Source organism: Macaca nemestrina, chromosome 2, assembly GCF_043159975.1.
Source record: "Macaca nemestrina isolate mMacNem1 chromosome 2, mMacNem.hap1, whole genome shotgun sequence".
Lineage (NCBI taxonomy): Eukaryota > Metazoa > Chordata > Mammalia > Primates > Cercopithecidae > Macaca > Macaca nemestrina.
In genome coordinates, this window is record NC_092126.1 from 169295747 (window position 1) to 169310394 (window position 14648).

The 14648-nt window shown below is 37.6% G+C and overlaps 1 protein-coding gene and 1 long non-coding RNA gene across 48 annotated transcripts in view; one reads left to right on the forward strand and one right to left on the reverse strand.

Annotated features, from left to right (window-relative positions):
- Positions 1 to 14648, forward strand: part of LOC105470366 (zinc finger and BTB domain containing 20) — an 814500-nt gene that overhangs the window by 657366 nt on the left and 142486 nt on the right. The window contains exon 1 of one of the 47 annotated variants that reach the window (XM_011722260.2): positions 9016 to 14646. The exons of the other annotated variants lie outside the window; for them this stretch is intronic. The gene's annotated coding sequence lies outside the window, so the exon portion shown is untranslated. Of the gene's footprint in view, positions 1 to 9015; positions 14647 to 14648 lie in introns of those variants that run through there. 47 annotated transcript variants of the gene reach the window in all.
- The window catches only part of LOC139360989 (uncharacterized), a 30703-nt gene continuing 23141 nt past the window's right edge, over positions 7087 to 14648 (reverse strand). The window contains exon 2 of the long non-coding RNA XR_011618574.1: positions 7087 to 9022. This is a non-coding gene — a long non-coding RNA (uncharacterized lncRNA). The remainder of the gene's footprint in view (positions 9023 to 14648) is intronic.

Consider the following 14648-nt stretch of genomic DNA (forward strand, 5'->3'; position numbering starts at 1 on the left):
GGATGGAAAGGAGAGGAAGAAAGCTGGCTGGGTGCTGGGGCTCATGCCTGTAATCCCAACACTTTGGGAGGCTGAGGCAGGCAGATCACGAGGTCAAGAGTTCAAGACCAGCCTGACCAACACAGTGAAACCCTGTCTTTACTAAAAATACAAAAAATTAGCCAGGCATCGTGGCGGGCGCCTGTAACCTAGCTACTCGAGAGGATGAGGCAGGAGAATCTCTTGAACCTGGGAGGCAGAGGTTGCAGCAAGCCAAGATCGCACCACTGCATACCAGCTCAGGCAACAGTGTGAGACGCCATCTCAAAAAAACAAAAAATAAATAAATATAAATATAGAAGGGGAAGAAAGCATATTAACTACACAAGATCTTATGTAGCAACTCATCCTTGTTTGTTATTCAAGGGAACTCCCATTTAAAATGAATAAATAATCCTCCATCCCTAATGGTGATCTACACCATCAGCCTCCAAAAACAGTTTCCAGACCTAGAAACGTACCAGGGTACTATAGATTAATTATAAATTTCAGGTGCTGGTGATGCAAGAGAAGATATGGAGAGGGTCTCAAGGAGGTGGAAGTTTCTAACTTCCAATAGAAGAAAGATCCCTTACTCAGATTTATTTTAAGCATTATAAAATGATAGCTTAGAAAGAGGTGGTGGCCGTCATGGCTTATCTTTATTTGGGCACATTCCATTCTGTGAGATTCCCTTTAGGAAATTATGTTAGGGTCATTTGACTAAAAACTAAATTGCAGATACATCTGGGGTAAAATTTGGCAGCTGTTGAGCAAAAACAGCTATTTTTTTAATATTTACTTTTTTCATGATTCTATAATTCACACTCATTGTGAAATATTAAGAAAGTATAGAGTAAGGGGAAAGCATCCATAATTCCACTACACAGAAACAACTATTATTAATAATTTTTTAGATCACCTTCTAGTGTCTTCTCTAGATTTTAACATACTTGAGCATATGTTGCATGTATACAGTTGTATCCCATTTTAATTCAATAGTATGTAATAAATAATTCCTGATATAATTTAAAACTCTCTATAAATATCGATATAACATCTGAATAATATCCTATCACATATAACCCCCAGAATTTACCTAACCATGCCCTAGATAAAAATATTTGGCTTATAGTCACTAGTTGAAATTTTATATTTTAAAATTCTTTAAAGGAAGAACTATGATGTACATCTCAATTGTCAAACTTGGAGGAAACTTGAGGCAGACATTGATGTCACCCTATTAAGACAGCTAGTTAGTAATTGCTGATGACTATGAAAATCATATTGGAATTTTTAAGTACTTATTGCAGGTTTTAGGTAAACTCTTTTTCTCCCAAAAGTAAAAGTTCTAATTTTTAATTCTAAAAAGTATACATTTAGTTTTGCTTGAATTTGTTGCATTGATAGTATTTATAAAGAACAAGGTTAAATTCCTTTAAAATCTCACAGCCCAGAGATAATCACTATTAATAACTTAGGAAATATATTTCCATAAGGTCCTGTTTATCTTTCTCTTTTTCTTTCTCTTTCCATACTGAAAGGAAAAGTTACTTGCTGTGTTGTATTCTACTCTTTTCACCTAACATTGTAATAGGCATTTACCATGTTAATAAATAGAGATCTACGTTATCTTTTGACAGTGACATTGCACTTCAATATGTAGATAATTTATTGACTCAATCACTTACTGATGGACAGTTGGGAATTTGGAACTTTCTTCTTACTAAACAATGCCACAATAACTATCTTTATATGCACATGCATGTGTACACATGTTTGTACACTAACATGATTATTTCCTTGGGATCAATTAATCATAGTGGAACTGCAAAAGTAAAATGCATATATTACTAAACTATCCTCTAGATCCTCAGTTAATATCTTCACCAACAAAAAAAAGACACTGCCCATTTCTCTGCTTCCTCACTAATTCTGTAATTTTCAATGATAATTTTTGCCATATACATGAATATTTTCATACTGGAGGTATGAGATGCATTTTCCAGGCATAAAACCAAAGCCTGAAAACTTAAAAAAAATACATATATTTTAAATTTTATTACATGAAAATAAAAATTACTATGGTAGAAAATCATTTTTTAAACTAGGAAAAATATTTGTGATATATCCCTAATATTTTAAGGATAGCTATAAATCAATGATGAAAGGATGAATAACGCAATAAAAAATTGGAAAAGACAGATGAGCAGTCTAACAAGTTTGCTTGCTTAGTCTCATTCTTTACTGCAAAGGCAGTGCTCCCTGAAGTCCTCCAAGGCCACCTCAAGCTCTGCTGCTTATGCTCTGATGGCAACACCTACCCTCACCGCCCTTGAGGGGAGTGTTGTGGGAAGCAAAGCACCATAAGAGACCGATGACATTTCCGGGTTGGGGGGTGGTAAGTATTCACCTGGCTACATACATTTATGTTTATTTGGCATCACCAGCCCTCAAAGGGCCAGGCTGACTCACAGGAATGTAAAAATTATCATCAGGGCTATGCCTTAGACTACAGAATCAGTAAATTATTGGGAAGGGAAACATGCACACTGGCAACCTTGCCTGATCCATGTCTCCAGGGCAAGATTGACACTATTCTTCTACCAGATGTAGATGGAGATTTCTGTATGTTCTCATAAATAAAATGCTAGAGGCCATGTCACCAACGTCCTCCATCTTCCCCCGCTGTCTGATTCCCATGTGTATTACTACATACTTAATGAAATGGAATATTTTTCAGCAACTTCAGGGAAAGTGAAAGACGCTAGAGAATTGGAAATGCCACACTGACAGCAGCACCTCCGCCTCTGCAGTGCAAACTGTGATGACAGGGCGTCTTCCCTGTGTTCTGGGACAGGGAGCATCTGGGTTCTGGGAGTGAGTTCCTCGAGTCTTCCCAAGGGTCAGGAGTAGTACAAAGCTGTTCTAGGTGGTAATTAGAGAGCATTCCTTGACCACAGAAGTTCATTTGCAGATGGTAAGGGATGACGTGCTCTGGGGCATTTTTCCCCCTCTTTAGCAGAAAATAATGGACACAAAAGTCACGTGTGTCTTAGATCCTTAGACAGTATCCAGAAAGGAAGTAAAAGAGAGGCAAACATGTTAGAGTCTAGGAAGTCCCTTCAGGCCAACTGCAAGCTAAGGAGAATGGTAGGAACCAGGTCTAGGAAATGGCTTGTTCTCTACCTGAACAAACACACACATCTTGAGGTGTGCACATATGGTTATGAGCCGGGCTTTAGTGCTGCCAGCAGTGCCCTTGGAGACCATGTCACTGAATCAGTGTACTTAGGGTTCAGAGTGCCAAATGTCTCACCTTCTTAATGATGCTCCTAGAAGACTTCACGTATTATCCACATGCTTCTGTAACATAGGTTATACTCAGAAGCTGGGGTTTGAGGGAGATTGTACATAAGATATATATATATATATCATTTAAATATATATATATTTTAAATATATATCGTTTAAATATATATGCTTTAAAAATATATATTTATATATTATATGTATATCATATATTTATATATTATATATTTACATATTACGTATATTATATATTTATATCTAATGTATATTATAATATACATTATATATTATATACATTATATATAAATATATTTAATATATATTAAATATATAATATAAATGTATATTACATATTTATATATCTTCCACATACACACAGCCTACTTGTTTAAGAAGTAATTCTACTAGGAAACTTGTAAAATTAAAAGTTCTTTTCTTTTATCAGGGTTCTTCTTTTACATAGTCTCTTTCTGTAGTCTCTATATTATTATTCATTTTTTCTAATGTGTGGATGTTGAGAACAGATCAGGCATGCTCCAGAGAATCATTTCAAGATATTCATCTAAACAGGTCACTTTACCTCTCACACTCTGATAGGCTAAAATGAGTTCTACCTGTAATCCCTTGTAAATTTCTAGGCTTTTTGATACATAGAGAATAATTCTCACCTCTAATTTAAAATTAACCTTGTACTTTGAGTGACAGAACTGTGTGTCTTGTGAAAGAACATGAGTGAAAAGTACACCTAAATCTTTTGATAGTAACCTTCAGCCTGGTCCTTATAAGCTACTCAAGGACACATAAGAAAAGTAATGAAAAGTCTTCAATCAAAATAATTTTCTGCGATTTTTTTTCTATGCTTTTATCCATCACCACCACCATGCTTGAATAATCTTCACTACATTGGTTCTTCACCAGTAGCTTTCACACACTCCTCTACCAATTTTATAACAGTACCTTTCAGTAAAGGTTAGGAAGAATCCTAACATTGTTTAGCTACCTCAGTAACCATGCACTATCTGTTGACAGGGTGTCTGTATACTGTCTATTTACTTAAAAAGAACCAATTTATTCATCATTATATTATCACCAGTCAGGCAAGCCCCACCTCCTAGCAACCTATGAGAGAGATTTACCACTCCATCCCAAATCTCTGATACACTTAGAAAAAGCTTTTAGACATGTAGGATAACATTCCAGAAAATAGTTTCAAAGATCTGAATCTTAGTGCAGGAATTCATACACACACACATACACACACAAAATCTTACGGACCACCATTATTTGAATTTTTTTAATTTAATCAACAAAGAACTACAGCTAAAACACTGAAGTATTCCTTTTGAAACATTTTGCTGTTGGATTCTGACTTATTCCTTCTTAGAAAATGTGGGATTACCTTTAAATGTCAAATAAATGCTTGTACTCAATCTCTTAGTCCATTTTTGCTGCTATAACAAAATACCTGAGACTGGGTAATTTATAAACCACAGAAACTTATTTTTCATAGTTGTGGAGACTAGGAAATTCAAGATTGAGGCACCTGCAAATCTGGTGTCTGGCGAAGGCCTCTCTGCTTCCAAGATGGCGCCTCTTGCTGTTTCTTCATATGGCAAACGGTGGAAGAGAAAAAGGGAGAGAGACAACTCCTTCACAACTTTTATGTAAGGGCACAAATCCATTCATGAGGGCTCTGCTCTCATGATTTAATCACCTCCTAAAGACTCCACCTCTTAATACTATCACATGGGCAATTAAGTAAGTTTCAACATATGAATTGGGGGGTGGTGAACATTCAGAGCTTATCATCTAGTAAGAAACGAATGCATAATTTTTGACTGTTGTAATAAAATAATATTTCGTTAAGTTCAGCATCACTCATCTCTACTCAAGTAGTGACCAAAAGATGGAGATGTTCTTCAGAGAGGAGACAGAGGCTCTCTATGGGTAACCCCCAATATGGATGCAGATTTGGAAACAGGAAAGCATGCAAGTAAAAGCACCAGAAAAACAACCAAGAGATGTCTGCACATTAACTGCCCCAGCCACCCTAAAATGAGTTAGGCTTTACTTAAGATGGAATAAAAAACATGCACTCTAGATAGTAATCCATTTCTAGGATTGTGAAGGGTTTTAGTTTCCTCTCATTTCTTAGAAAAATTATTTTTGTAAAAATAACTTGGTCTAAGAAAAAAAGATTTCTCCATACCACAGTTGGATTATTTCATGTGAATAGTATACCCCTTTGGCATACTGCATTGACTTTCAGACCAGCATGCAGATCCAGGGAAAATAGACTGAGTGACCCCAGGAGGGGCAGAGTCAGGACCGGCTGTATGCAGGAGTCCTTACCATCTTTGAAAAGCTACCAAATCAGTTATTTATTTCCTGTCTCAACAATCAGCATTGGCAAATTTAAAATATCAAAGTTCCTTTTAAGGCCTGAGCTATTATATTATTATACAGGGATTACTTCTAGATCAGCTACAGTTACCTTTGTCTGTGGCCCAGGGCCTCAAAGCACTTCCATACGCTTGCACGCGTGCACTCATGCACGCGCTCGCGCACACACACACACACTCACACACACACACTCTATTGATACGAGCTTTTCTCCTGCCTATTAGATGCATTACAAATCTGCCTATAATGGGGCCTCTCTGCATTCCAACAAAAATATTTCTGGAGCTCTCCTGGCTCCCACAACGTTTGCTGGGTGCACATTTAATATGTTTTAGCTTTACTGCCTGAAGATGGAATCAGGGACATCTACCTGCACATGACAGTGCTTTGGCTCTTGCAGTTGCAGAACTTAATGTATGTATCAGTAATGAAAATCTTAATTAAGAAAGCTGCATCATTGTCCATGAACACTCATTTTTCTCCCCCTGCAAAGCCCTTTGTGTATTGCAGTATATACCTGGTCCAGACAGACAGAGCCCTCGAAGAGCTTGTCTGGCAGATCTTCTCTTGATTATTAACAGCTAGCGAATGACAAACTCTCGCTCTCTTTTTGTCTTGAAGCTGAGGCTTGGAACAGCAGAGCACACAATGTACTGTAGGGTTTGTTTGTGTTTTTTTAAACTTGCTTTTATTACGTTGGTGGGTTTAAAAATCCGACAGTGTTGATCAAAACTAATTTAGGTAACTTAGAGTTGCCAAAACACTAGCAGATGCATATTTACACATATACTCTCAGAAAAATGTAATTTTCCATATAGAAACAATGCACAAACATAAGAAGGGACAATTTTAATCTGTCTGCCCATGTTTCTGGTACCTTTGGCCTCCAATACTTAAAGGCTGCAATGTCCTCACATATGTGACCTTAGCAGTTACTTCTTTTCCTGTGCCATTGTGCATGTGCCAATTTGTCATTTGTGCAGAGAGTAAGAAGCTTTGGAAAATGGAATGACTTTATGCAGACAACTAACTGTACCCATAAAAATTACAAGAGTTACTAAGAAGGTCCTTTGAACTAAGGTTCAAAGGACCTTCTTAGTAACTCTTGCAATTTTTGAAAAGGTGGCCTATAATTATGTTTATGAAACAATGCCGAATTGTGATATTTTAATAAAGCCCACATCATAATTCCACAAATAAAAAGTTAATCAACTTAAAATTCTCTTAAAAGCCTCAAAGCATTTCACTCTTCAAAAGTAGCAACTCCTACCAATTAAGTCTGTGACCTCAACCCGTGTCCTACATGATGAGGAGAGAGACTCATGTTCTCAATCACTTATATATCGTTCAGTCTTCTACATTTTCTAAATTTCTGGTCTCCACTGTTAACCATTTACTGGTAGAGCCATGTAAATAACTGAATTGAATTCAGGCCATATACTTATATGATACTTTCTACTGGAATAGGATATATTTACTTAAAGAAAGTCTGGTAGTAAATACTTATGATCTGTCTTCTTCTTGCTGTATCTATACTGTCCTCACCAAGAGGGGAGCAGCCATGCTGTCTCAGATGGTAATGATGTGCTGCTTATTTACTCTCCTTATAAGTGCACATGCTTTAGTTCATTTATTTTCAAAATCACTATAAATAATGGTCAGTTTTCTGCATATTCAAAGCAAGAAAATATTTGTATAAATATTCTCTTTGTGTATCATGAAAGATATGAGGAAGACATCATTATGGGAAAATTTTTTTCAAATAGTCTAATTTATTAAAATCTCATGATTGTACTCATAGCATGTTTAATTAAGGTTAAATATGAAAAGTAAAAATAGACTTATGTTATTAAACTAGAACCACAATAAGAAAGTAAAAGAGATGCTGTCAAGACTCTTCACTGCTAGGTAAGAAATGTTGTGAACAGGTTGTTTTCCTCTGAAAACTTTCCCTTTTTAGGAACCATCTGACCAATACTGCCATAAATCCTAAAGCAGCTGTGAAGTAATGGGCCTATGTATGTGCTGCAGGTCTATAGTATAAGGCATACAGTAAGCTCTCAATAAATGTTTGGAGAATGAATAAATAATTATGAATGAATTGCATTGGCATTTCAAAGACTAAATCAGAAATCAGGTAGTGTTCTTAATTTTTTAAAGTCCTTGATTAGAAGTTAGAGGTCTGCTGAATTTCTAAACCTTGGTCTATAACTTTCCAAACAATAAACTACTTAAAGAATTATGAATAATCTTAATATTTAAAATTGGAGCAGATTGGTTACTTTCTACCTCCAGAACACACACACATCCATGTATGTGTGTAAACAGTTACTAGATCACAATGTAAAGTGTACTTTTTGCTGTGAGTCATGAATAAAAATATTTGGAACCCTGCCAAAAAACAACAAAAAAATTGTGTAGATTAAGATAATATCTTCTATTCAGTAAGTCTACAGTTTGCTTAAAATTTAAGAGTGACTAGACCCATTAAAAATGACAGGCGTTCTTTCTGTATCTATGAGGTAACTCAGATTTGGCCTCCATTCTTCTAGGTGGTCTCCTCTCCCCTTCCTTGGAGTGCCATCCAAATGCAGTATGAAAGTGAGGGTGGACAGCAGTTCGATACAGTCTACTCACTATGGTGTCTGGTCTCAGTGTTGTCTTCTGAGCTCAAATTCACTGAGATGTCTGAGAGCCCACCTCGTCTTTAGTTTCCTGTCCATGTAGATCCTGATGTGTCTTCCTTGTCCCAGCTCCAAGGCCTCCTCAAGTCTTCAGGCTCCTTTGTCATGTCTTCCTTGCTCTGGGCCCTTCTGGGTCGTGCTGGGGCATGGTGACCCTGTGAGGCTATCTTAAGTCCATAGTCCCTAGACACCCCCCTGCAAAGGCATCTTCCTGCTCCCACATCATGGATGTGTTTACCCTTAGACCCAAGCTTCACCCTCCCCTTCCTCTACGACAGAGTGGCTGACCCATGTCAGCTAGATTCCCAGTTGGATTTGGTGCTTGTGAGACATTTGTGAGTGGCGAGAGGGTCAGTAGAAGGCATAGGCCAGAGTTTTCCCCCACGGTTCATTGCGTCATCATCATCCCAGCCACATTTCCTTTGTGGTTTACTCCCTCTGAACAAGCCTGCTGTGACTGCAGCTTCCCTGGTGACCCAGGCCTCCGGGCATCAATAGCACCATCTCTTTCCATTGTCCTTTCAGCATAGGGACATAGAGACACAGTCCTTCATCTAAAAGAGTCCACTGACTGTTAGGGAAGGATGAACACGTAACACAGATACCTGTAATGCAGCAAGAAACAGAGAGGAAACAAATTATATTAAATGATGCATTGGGACTGGAGATGCGCATACAGTCATCCCAATACTTGCCTGCAAAATAGAGTTTCTCAGAGAAGACCTATCAGTCAGATGGTATTTGATCTGAATCTTCAGGAATGAACAGGGATTTAGCAAACAAATCGGGGAGGGATTCTCACCTCTGTTATTTCTCTGTATCCTTCCCAATGCACTGATTTTCAAGAGAAGCTTGTACATTCCTTATGTAGAAACATAACAGATCTCTCAGGGTTTATCCTCATTTGGATTAGTAAATGGAGCAGCACTAGAGTGGTAGGATGCGTGTGACCTGAGTTTCAACTCTGTTGAGTACTATCAGCAGCTTACAGGAAATGAGGTTTTTTGTTTTTTTTAATGTATCCTTTTGTAGATTCAATGGGGCCATTTCTAGAGTTCAGTCTTGACCTAAAGACTTGGATCTCAAGGCATTGAAACAGTCTTACAAAATGTACAATCCACAAAAAATATATACTTAAGCCATCTAAAATATATTCTCTCTATATTGGCCAAACTTCCATAATGAAACAGATTTCAGATTATCCTGTAACACTCCAATCTGTCAGGACTTTCCTCAGAATACTGTATTTTGCTATTTTTTTAAACAGAGAAGTAAGACTATTGATTTACAAATAACTTCATCTATTAGTATGCTAGAAACAATATTCCTAAACTTGCCCTTTATGATCTAATAATTTTAAAATGAAACTAATCGTCGTTCTTTCCCTTGTTTGCAAAACGGAAAATGATAATATTACAGAAAACAGTAAAGACATTGAACTGTTAAAAAAAATAATAATAACTAGCCTTCCAATGACTTACCATCATCTTTGCCTCTTTGCTGACATCCCTATGTGTTCCTTATCATTTTTGTGCTTGAAATATATATTGTGTCAGCTTTAGTCCAGCCAACAAGTTAAGTAATCCAGCAAGTTTAGGACAAAGAAGTGTGTTGCAACTAAGGTGAAAGGTCTTTTAAAAGCATATTAGCTGACTATATGGATGTTCTTCAGTTCAAACCTGACCACCCTTTGCTCTGCCATAGAAATACATCCACTACTAGTGTTATAAGTGATCCTATGAGCAAACGTGTGCATCAGTGGTCCTCCACAACATCGTATTTACATCAGGCTTAATAGGACATTCATAAAGCAACATGCAGTTTGTTGTATTTCAATGCATGTGACCTCCTTATTTCAAAAGCAAGTATTTTAAAATATAGTAATAGCATTTCTCTATATGCAAACCTCTGTACATAAAAAGGTTTACATTTTAAAACAAACATGTTTTTGAGTTTTATCCAAATTCAAAAAAAGCATCTGAAAAATTTAACAGCTGAAAAACACTTTCTCCTTGCTGGGAAAACTTAAACCTTGCTAGGTTTTATGCAACTTAAAAAAAAAAAAATCACTTCTGTGCTGAGAACTAGCATGAGAAATCTCAGCATGAAAGGTTGTTGGATTTTTTTTCTTCGTAAAACTAAGCCCAATTGTTGGTTTTAAGAGTTATGCCACAATATACATAAGCTTTGTTAGGAACAAATATAATCTAATTTCAAGGTCATCTTCAACAAAAATTAGGGGGGAAGATAAAGGCTACTTAAGCAGTGATCCAGTGTCTGAAAGCAAAGGTTGAGAACATCATTGTACCATCAAGGTCTAGAAGCGCTGCTAACCCTGAGCGGGTTGTTACTGTTTGAAAAGCCTATGGGTATTTGTTTTATTATTGTCTCACTCAATTCTTACTTAGCTGAGAGTATCTCACAAGGGAAGCACTGCTTTGTGATGGTGTCCTGGACTTTGTTTTCTGTTTGTTTCAGCACTTCAATAAATGGTCTGTTACCTGCCATTATGACCTTGCATGCATTTGCTGAGCAGTTTTTCAAAACAAAACGAATTATGTGACTGTATTTCTAGAACGCTGAGCCATTTTCAAGATAGCATGGAATTAGAAACACACATAGACACGTCCACACAATTGTATGTTTATACTGAACACATATGTTCAGGCATATTCAGGAAAATAAGAAAAGGGAAAATAGGTTGGACAATACAAATATGGAAATACAGCTTGTTCAATCGTTTAGAGCCCATACTCCCCTAACAGTGTACATATGTAGACATGACTTTGTAGAGAAGACCCACGTGTGTGTGTACACTCAAGCATCTTCCTTTTAATACTCTACTGGGGATAAAGGACACAAAGTAATTTTTGAAATATCATGCTGGCTACTTTTAGAGTATATTAATGTGGGTAGTTGACTCAAGAGGTCAGGTTTAAGAGAAGTAGCAACATATTTCTATTATTTACATGGTGATTTTGTTTTATAAGTCCTTCCTTGAAGACAGACTTAGATATTTCAAGACCTCTTTAGAAAAATTTTTCAGCACCTTCTGTGCTCCAAATTGAGTCAGTTTGCATCATGTTTCAGTGTAACTGAGTAACAGGCTAGCAAATTCTCTGCTTTCTTATTCACCAAAATCCAAAATAGAACTCACAAAAACTCCTTCCTCCTTCCCCCCATCTTAAAAAAACACCCCACTGTGGCCCCCCCATGGAGGAACAGACCAGAAAAAAAAAAAGTAAACAGAGCCAGCTGTAACTATAGCACTTTGCTCAGTACTGTGAGCTTGCTAGAGCTGGCACATTTTTTGTAATACAGATGCATAAATGTACTGTCTGAGGCAGAGGAATTGCAGCATCCCCGTTAGTATTTCTTGACTGCCTTGGTCTAAAGTATGTTGCACAGGAGAAGCCTCCCTAAACCCAGGATAAAAGACTTAATTTGGTATCTATTTTTTAAAATTGTGACCTTCCGTGACTTAATTTATAAGGTTGTAGAAAACCACCTTTTTCAGACTTTCACGAGATTTTTCCAAATTCAGACTTCCAGGGTCTATGTCTTACTCTCACACATGCACGTATGCATACACATTTCAGATTACATATTTAAAGTAAAATATGTAAATATGGACTGTTTTAAAGTTATTAAATGTGTATATGTGTTTGTGTGATAACGAATTGTTTAATAATGAATTGTTTCACAGTGGACATAAGATAATCAAACCAATGGAAAATTATTGTTTAAAACCATGATAGGCCAGGCACAGTGGCTCATGCCTGTAATTCCAGCACTTTGAGAGGCTGAGACAGGCGGATCACGAGGTCAGGAGATCAAGACCGTCATGGCTAACACGGTAAAACCCCGTCTCTACTAAAAATGCAAAAAATTAGTCGGGCGTGGTGGCGGGCACCTGTAGTCCCAGCTACTCGGGAGACTGAGGCAGGAGAATGGCATGAACCCAGGAGGCGAAGCTTGCAGTGAGATGAGATCGCACCACTGCACTCCAGCCTGGGTGACAGAGCAAGGCTCCGTCTACAAAAAAAAAAAAAAAAAAAAAAAACAACAAAAAAAAACCATGATAGCTGTTAGTTTTTCCAGAATGCAATATGCATTTTTAAGGTCAGCTTGTTAATTGAGTACTGCTTTTTCTTCTCTAAAATTATTTGCTAGAATAAAATTTGTTGAATAAATAATACTGATTAAAGTGAATGGGAAGGAAAAATGTACTTTACCCAAAGGTCCAGTTAAACATCCAAAATTGAACCAAAACTTTGTCCAAAATTCATATCTGCCTCTGAGGAATAAAGATTAGAAACACTGAAGTCTAGGCCGGGTGCGGTGGCTCACGTCTGTAATCCCAGCACTTTGGGAGACTGAGGCAGGTGGATCACCTGAGGTCAGGAGTTCGAGACCAGCCTGACCAACATGGAGAAACCCTGTCTCTATTAAGAATACAAAATTAACCAGGCGTGGTGGCGCATGCCTGTAATCCCAGCTATTCAGGAGGCTGAAGCAGGAGAATCGCTTGAACGCGGGAGGCAGAGGTTGCGGTGAGCCGAGATTGCGCCATTGCACTCCATTTTGGGCAACAAGAGTGAAACTGTGCCAAAAAAAAAAAAAAACAGGAAGAAAGAGAGAAAGAGAGAGAGAAAAAAAAAATTAAGAAAGAGAAAGAGAGAGAGAGAGAGAAAGAAAGACTGAGGTCTGTGCCAAAGAGTGCAGGGTATGGACCAGGCGTGGTGGCTCACGCCTGTAATCTCAGCACTTTGGGAGGCTGAGGTGGGCGGATCACCTGAGGTCGGGAGTTCAAGACCAGCCTGACCAACATGGAGGAACCCTGGCTCTACTAAAAATACAAAGTTAGCTGGGCGTGGTAGCGGGCGCCTATAATCCCAAGCTACTCGGGAGGCTGAGGCAGGAGAATTGCTTGAACTTGGCAGGCAGAGGTTGCAGTGAGCTGAGATCATGCCATTGCACTCCAGCCTGGGCAACAAGAGCAAAACTCCATCTCAAAAAAAAAAAAAAAAAAAAAAGAAAGAGTACAGGGTACAGAGATCATTTTCAGAAGCTTAGAAATGAATTCCAGAGGTTCAGTCCTGTGTTCGAAAACACACTGTGTCCTTTTGGGCACATTAATTCACCTTTAAGCATCAGTTTCTTTGTCTATAATCAGAAAACTCTTGTGACGATTAAATGGGATAATACATGTCAAACATGTAGCCCAGTAAGGCCAATATCAACCACATAGAAAATGCTTCATAATGGTAATTATGGATCTAAATTATTTTAGCAATGGTAGTATCTTTGAAATAAGTATTTAGCCTGGAAATAGAAATGGTGCACACTTAAGGATGTTATTTCAGGCATGGTTTTCAGTTTATATGTGATGTTTCTTTATAAGCACAACACATAATTATGCAACCAGTGTTTTGCTTTTTCAAGGTAACATTTATTGCACACTAACAGTGTCCTAGGTACTGTGGAAGGGATTAGAAGCACATATTCTCTTATGATCCTTAGAACAGCCCCTACAAGTTACAATTATATCCATTTTTCAGATGAGAAAACTGAAGCTGAGAAAGCATCAGCAGCTTGCCCACAGTTAGATAACTAGGTAATGATTGGGTAAGACTTTGAACCAGGCAGTCTAGCCATAAACTGCAACCTAAGAAAATAATTACAAGTAAACAAAAACCATTATACACAAGATATTTATCATATGGCTGTGACTTGAGTGTGTCCCCAGAATTTCTTGTGTTGGACACTTAATCTCTGATGAAAAGTGTTGAAAGATGAGGCCTAATAAGAGGTGATCAGGTCATGAGAGCTCTGCCTTCATGATTGAATTAATGTCACCACTGCAGGAGTGTGTGCATTAGTTATCATGAGAGTGCGTTTATTATAAAAGTGAGTTTGGCTCCTTCTTGCTCTCTGGCTCTTGTGTTCTCTTGCCCTCTGACTTCTACCATGCGATGATCTAGCAAGAAGGCCCTCGCCAGATGCCAGTACCTTGATATTAGACTTCCCAACCTCCAGAACTGTGAGAAATATTTTTTTTAATTAGCCAGTTTATAATATTCTGTTACAGCAACACAAATGAATTAAGACATAAACATGCATTTTTACCTTTTTGTTCTAGATATTTCAAACATATACAAAAGTAGGAAGAATATCATAGTGAACTCTCATGAGTTCCTCACTCTGCTTCAACAGTTATCAGCTCATGGT